General features: G+C 42.7%; 1 protein-coding gene across 1 annotated transcript in view; it reads right to left on the minus strand.

Moving 5' to 3' along the window:
- CIC (capicua transcriptional repressor) overlaps positions 1-4,084 on the minus strand; it is a 265,107-nt gene extending 261,023 nt beyond the window's left edge. Inside the window, exon 1 of the mRNA XM_082273601.1 lies at positions 3,937-4,084. The gene's annotated coding sequence lies outside the window, so the exon portion shown is untranslated. The remainder of the gene's footprint in view (positions 1-3,936) is intronic.
- Positions 4,085-6,142: the final 2,058 nt, after the last annotated feature.

A 6,142-nucleotide genomic window follows, 5' to 3' on the forward strand; every position in this document is an offset into this window, starting at 1 on the left:
GAGACCGGGAGCTTCAGTTCCAGGAACATGTTACCCCCTGTCCGGAGGAAACAAAAATACTGAAGGTGAGGACTAAGGGACCGCCTTTTATTTTAATTTTGGAATGTGTTTCCTGTCCCTGGGGGAGGAGCCTAACGTCTCATGGGCTGTCCTGGAAGACGACTTTGAGAAATAAATGTTGATCCTTTCAAAAATCCAGTGAGCTCCTAACTTGCCACAGTGAGCTGAGAAAGCGGCACCAAAACCTTAAATTGTTTCACCGTTCCCTATCTGAGTGGTCTCTTTTGAACTACAGACCCCCCACAATTTTAAAGTGACACTAAACTAGGACACTAGTAAAAAGATAGTATTCTTATTCCTTTCAGCCTCCTCCAAATTAATTTTCTTTTTCTTGCTGCTGTGATCTGACTTCCTGGTAGAGGGTGGCTACGTTTGTTCTCATGTTCCCATTGTATGTAGGAACGTAGCCACCCTCTTTTGCCCACTCCCAAGATGGACTATGCAGGGATCTCCAAACTACGGCCCTCCAGCTGTTGCGGAACTACACGTCCCATGAGGCATTGTAGAACTCTGACATTCACAGACATGACTAGGCATGATGGGAATTGTAGTTTCTGAACAACTGGAGGGACATAGTTTGGAGACCCCTGGACTATGGAATGTGTAGTGTACATAGAGCAGTGCAAATGACCAAAACTAAACATGTACTGCACATTCCAAACATACGGAAGTGCGAGGGAAAAGGAGAAGTTCGGGAGCTCACAGAGGCAGAAAAACAAGGCAGAAAAACAGTCAGAAACAATTTCAGGAAGAATCGAGTACAGGGCCATTAATATGTGGATGTGTAAGGATTTTATTTTGAAAATAAGAACATTGTTTAGTACCACCTTAAGGAGTCCACAGGAAGGGGGCGCGTTCTGTAGTCCTGTCCTACACTGACAACGCTGCTCCTCTATAGATACAAGACAGTGAGTGAGCGTTGTCACCCCTGGACAGGAAGTGTGTTACTGGCAGGATCACCAGGCAAAAATAAAAAACCCTGAAAGATATTAGACTAATGCAGCCGCCACCATCTAGGAACTGGTAAGCTGCAGCATATTACATTTCTCCTCTTCTATTTATATACACTTTAAGAATTTTTATTCTGGTCTTTTAGTTTCTAGGAAATGAGCCGAAAGAAATCTTGTTTTAGATAGAATGGAAAGTTGCAGCAATACACTTTCTAAGAAAAAGGTCACACCATACTACAGCTTTTCTTGTAATAAAAAAAATAAAAGGCCTTTATTCTCCGTACTGATGATCTATAATGCTTCAATCCACCCACACAGCAATTCCTATATCTCAATCCATAACTCATAATCCCCCCCCCTCCCCCCACAATCAATCCACCCGGAAAAGCAAATGATCCTCGCTGTCAGACACGACATGCACAAGACTCCCTTCTAGAACAGATAAACGCATCTAGAAATCAGCCGTACAAAGCCCGAGCCACGGCCCCGCACATCCCACAGCCTGACAATGATCTACAAACAGCTCCCCATACACCGTCCATACACAGCCCCCCAATGAAGGACTGGGATACATCCACTCCAACAGGCATAGACACCTAGTATGGAACATACGTTTCTCAGTATCAGGAGAGACAGATATATAAAGGTCTTTTTCTCCCCTAAAAGGTTGAAAAATGTAAAAAATAAATAAATAAATAAAGATTTTTAATATTAGACAGGATTTATGGAGCGCTAACAGTTAGCGCGATTTTCTAAAATAAAATTTTACATATTATATTTATTTTTCCCCCTTTTTAAATTTTCGATTTATTTCATTCATTTTCAAGCAGCTTGGAAAATGCAAAATGTCAACTCTCATTTTAGAAAAAAAAAAATAAAATAAATAATAATATATATATATATATATATATATATATATATATATATATATATATATATATATATATATATTACACACACACACAAATTTTTTCATAAAAAGGTAAAATAAATCTTTATATATTAAAATTATTTTAAAGTGCTCACAGGGTAAAAAAGCAAAAAACTAATTTTATATATATATATATATATATATATATATATATATATATATATATATATATATATATATATATATATATATATAAATAAAATTAAGGAAAAAAACACTCCAAACTATAATATATATACACACACATATATATATATATATATATATATATATATATATATATATATATATATATATATATATATATATATATATTTTACACACACATAATGTATATATATTTTTTTTAATCTATTTGCACACATCTTTCCAATGGTACAGTGATGAAAAAAAAAAAAATATATATATATATATATATATATATATATATAAAATTATTCTAAATTGCACACATCGTATGCAAAAAAAAAAAAAAACTCATATTCAGTACATAAAAACACGAAAAATGTCTGTGAATATTTTTAATTGCACGCGTCATTTTTGCAAAAGGTACCAAAAAGGTGAAAATTAAATAAAATTTTTTTTATATATAGATCTCCCTGTTTATTAATCTATTCAGTTTCTTGCATCACTCAATGGCACTAATGTTGATATCTGCCCACCAATACTTTTTCCTGCCTTGCCCCCCCCCCCCCCTCACAGCTTTCTTGCTGCACCCAGAGCAGTCTCACTTCTCTTGCTGTATTGTTACTATTAGAAGAAAAAAAAAAAAAAAGAAGATCCAAAAGCAATTGCGACGTCAAACAGCGCTCATAACAACTGTGCCAGGTAGGTGGATCTGGGTGCTCAGCGGGCAGATCTATCGCCAGCATCCACCAAAGGTGAATAATGGGAATGGCCCTGCCTATGTAGGAGGGTAGGTCAGCCGTCAGACACAGGGCTGTATTTTCCGGTGTATACATGTCCCAAGAGGCGTGAGAGAAGCAGCTCCAGTGTGAATTGTGCACCCATCCAGATGCAGATCAGTCCTAACTGCCAACATGGAAAGTCCCAGGGCATATGAGCAGACAGGAGAGCGGTGCTGTGTGTGGGGGGGGATGGGGGATCACAGACACATATAGCCTGGGGATGGGGTGGGGGGGGGGCTGTGCACACACACAATAAACACACAGCTGTGCAGGGGTTGCAGTTTATCACATAAAGCAGACTGCTGGAATCAGCCCTGAGCTCTACAGCTGCAGTGGTACTACAACTCCCAGCATGCCCCCCTTCATCTTGAGCTGGCAAGGCATGCTGGGACTTGTAGTTCCCCTCCCAGCTGCTTCCAGACACATCTAGGCGGGGAGGAGAAGCTGTAGGTGAGCAGTGGACACTCACCTGGCCCTCCACTCACGGACATCCACACACTGCTGCCTGGCCCCCTTTACTCCAGGAGACAAAATGGTGAATGAAGCAGGAACAGCTGGCTGAGCCAACCAATCACAGCCCACAACTAGCCCAGTGACAGAACCCGCAGCCAATGGGAAGTCACCTGTCACCCCCCAGGGGGCGGGGCACGTCTGGCTAGGCCGGGCAAAGCCCTAAGCAACACTTACAGTAGCCAATCAAAGAAGAGGAAGGGGATGGAAAAGGGCGGGGACAACGAAAGAACAGGAGACAGGCTGGTACAGTAGCCAATAGGAAAAAGAGTGGGGCGTGGTAGCAGCTGACCAACCACGGCCTTGGATGGAGTGACTTGTTTATCAAGAGCGGAGGCCGCCGCAGGGCATGACGGGAGTTGTAGTTCAGCAAGCCAATGGGTTCAATAGACAGCAAAGGGAAAGTGCGTGACAGAGGACTACAACTCGCAGCAAGTGAAGCGGGGAGTGAAGCAGAGGCCAGAGGGCGTGCGCCGGGGGTCCTGCTTGGCGGAGAAAGGAAGCGAGTTAGGAAGTCCATCCAGATGTTACAGAAAGGAGCGGGGCAGCTGCCCAGAGCCGCTACCAAGTGACTCACCCCTGTCCCCCCGCTCCCGGCTCTTCATCAGATAACCGGCAGCTCCAGCCGTCTCTTCCCACACAGCAACAGCAAGAGCCCGTCAGGCTCGGCCAATCGGCGCCCTGCTAGGCGCCTGCGTCACGGCATGGAGGGGAGGGGCTATGCCCCGGGATCCACTCACTGCCCGTCCCGGCCACGCCTCCCCCTCTGTCGGCGCGTGCCGGGGAATGGTTGCTAGCTGATGTCACCGTCGCGGCGGCGCATTGGCTGGTAAGAGGACAGGCGCCAGCCAATGGCGAGGGGTAGCGGTGACGTCGGGAAGCGTGTTGCCATCAAACTAGAAGGAGCGGGGCGTGGCGCTCCGGGGACGATAAGGGACTTGTTACACTCGTAGGGGCGTGGCCTGGTCTGGCCAATACGCTTCTGCTCGTGAACATTGAGCCAATGGCTGCGCAGAGGGGGCGGCTAACTTCTTACAATCAGGAACTCGTTAACCAGTTCGTGCCCAGCCATAGGCAATGAGAGAGATGAGAAAAAAAAGCAAGATAATAAAAAAAGTGATTGAAAAGAAGAACTGTTCGTGCTGCCTATGGCGTGCAATCAGATTCTCCCTATCATTAAACATGCCAAGGGAATCTGGTTGCCCCTAGCAACAAGAACTGTTCTGCATGTGCCAAGTGAGGCCTAAAACTCTACATGAAGCCTAACTTAACAGCATATCAAAACCACACTATATATATATATATATATATATATGGGAAAAAATATTCTGGATGTAATAAAGAAGGATTAGGAGCCGTCCTGTCATATTTTTTTTCTGTGTCACAACAGGAAGTGAAAGGAAATCTCTCCGTCATGGAGGAAATCCTCTCTGAGGGCTCATTTAACCACTTGACCGGAAGATTTACCCCCCTTCATGACCAGGCTATTTTTTGCAATACAGCACTGCCTTAATTTAACTGACAATTGCGCGATTGTGCAACGCTGTACCCAAATAAAATCTATGTCCCTATTTTCCCACAAATAGAGCTTTCTTTTGGGGGTATTTGATCACATCTGCATTTTTTTTTTTCACTTTCTGCTATAAAACATCCCAAAAAAAATTTAAATTTCTTCATCAGTTTAGGCCAATATGTATTCTGCTACATACTTTTGGTAACAAATATCCTAATAAGCGTACAGTAAACCCCCCTCCATTGCGGGGGTTACGTTCCGGACCCAGCCGCGAAAAGTGAAATTCCGCGAAATAGAAAAACCCTATTAAAATGCATTGTAGGCATGATTTTTTTACTGTCACTGTAAGTGTAAAAGCATTTTAAGGTCTTTAAACACACTTTTAAAACAATAGAAACTCATTTAAACACATAAAAGATACAAAGAGACAGAGCAAGAGCTATGAAAAACACAAAAATATTTCATTTTTAATGATTTATATAGTAAAATAACATTACAAAAAAAAACGCGAATTACCGGGACCGCAAAAACTGAACCGCGATGGAGCGGGGGATTACTGTATATTGATTGGTTTTACGCAAAAGTTATAGCATCTAAAAACTATGGGATAGATTTATTAAATTTTTATTTTTTTTTTAATTACTTTTTTTACTAGTAATGGCGCCAAATCAGCGCCTTATAGCAGGACTGTGATACTGCAGTGGACAAATTGGATTTTAACTGACACTTTTTTGGGGACCATTCCATAGCTCCCAACTGTCATTGATTTGGAGGGGCTGTCCCTGATTTGGAACAATGTCTCTCTGTCCCTCTTTCTTCCTCATTTGTCCCTCATTTTGGTCTGATCTGTAGAGATGTATATAAAATGCACTTTTTATCTTTCAAAAAGTGTTTTACAGTAATACACCTTTCATCAAATTTCTAAACTGCTGCATTTGTAAATTCCAAAAGCCGATATAAAGGAATAGTAGTGGTAAAAAAAAAAAAGCACTTGTGAGTGTAACCAATCATTTATTTTTGTACAATTCTCATTAAAGCGGAGTTCCAGCCTAAACACACACTCACCTGTCCCACGGTCCAGCGATGCGCCGTCTTCTCCCTCTCTGCTCTGCGGCGCCGGCATCACTGATGTGGGCACCCGGCTGTGGCAGTTTGCGGCTTCACAGCCGGGTACGCACTGCACATGCGCGAGTTGCGCTATGTGTCGTGATTGGCCGGCAATCTCCTGGGACCTCTGACATGTCCCAGAAGATTGCAGGGAGAGAGGAGA

This window comes from Pelophylax lessonae, assembly GCF_965119305.1.
Source record: "Pelophylax lessonae genome assembly, chromosome: 12".
Taxonomy (NCBI): Eukaryota; Metazoa; Chordata; class Amphibia; order Anura; family Ranidae; genus Pelophylax; species Pelophylax lessonae.